The following is a 323-nucleotide window of genomic DNA, read 5'->3' as shown; positions in this document are numbered from 1 at the left end:
GTATCCTCGAGGAATCAGTACATGTATTGTCTGTCTACTGCCACATTACGTTAGAGTATCGTCGAGGAATCAGTACATGTATTGTCTGTCTACTGCCACACTTACGTTGGAGTATCCTCGAGGAATCAGTACATGTATCGTCTGTGCACTGCCACACTTACGTTAAGAGTATCCTCGAGGAATCAATACATGTATTGTCTGTCTACTGCCACACTTACGTTAGAGTATCCTCGAGGAATCAGTACATGTATCGTCTGTGTACTGCCACACTTACGTTAAGAGTATCCTCGAGGAATCAGTACATGTATTGTCTGTCTACTGCC

At 43.7% G+C, this 323-nt stretch overlaps 1 protein-coding gene across 1 annotated transcript in view; it reads right to left on the bottom strand.

Annotated features, from left to right (window-relative positions):
* LOC110452022 (major facilitator superfamily domain-containing protein 7-a-like) overlaps nucleotides 1–317 on the bottom strand; it is a 10,434-nt gene extending 10,117 nt beyond the window's left edge. The window contains exon 1 of the mRNA XM_021500281.1: nucleotides 219–317. The gene's annotated coding sequence lies outside the window, so the exon portion shown is untranslated. The remainder of the gene's footprint in view (nucleotides 1–218) is intronic.
* Nucleotides 318–323: the final 6 nt, after the last annotated feature.

The sequence above is a fragment of the Mizuhopecten yessoensis genome, unplaced genomic scaffold (genome assembly GCF_002113885.1).
Source record: "Mizuhopecten yessoensis strain PY_sf001 unplaced genomic scaffold, ASM211388v2 scaffold6363, whole genome shotgun sequence".
Lineage (NCBI taxonomy): Eukaryota > Metazoa > Mollusca > Bivalvia > Pectinida > Pectinidae > Mizuhopecten > Mizuhopecten yessoensis.
The sequence above is the reverse complement of the archived record's forward strand: the minus strand, read 5'-3'. Positions and strand labels throughout refer to the sequence as shown.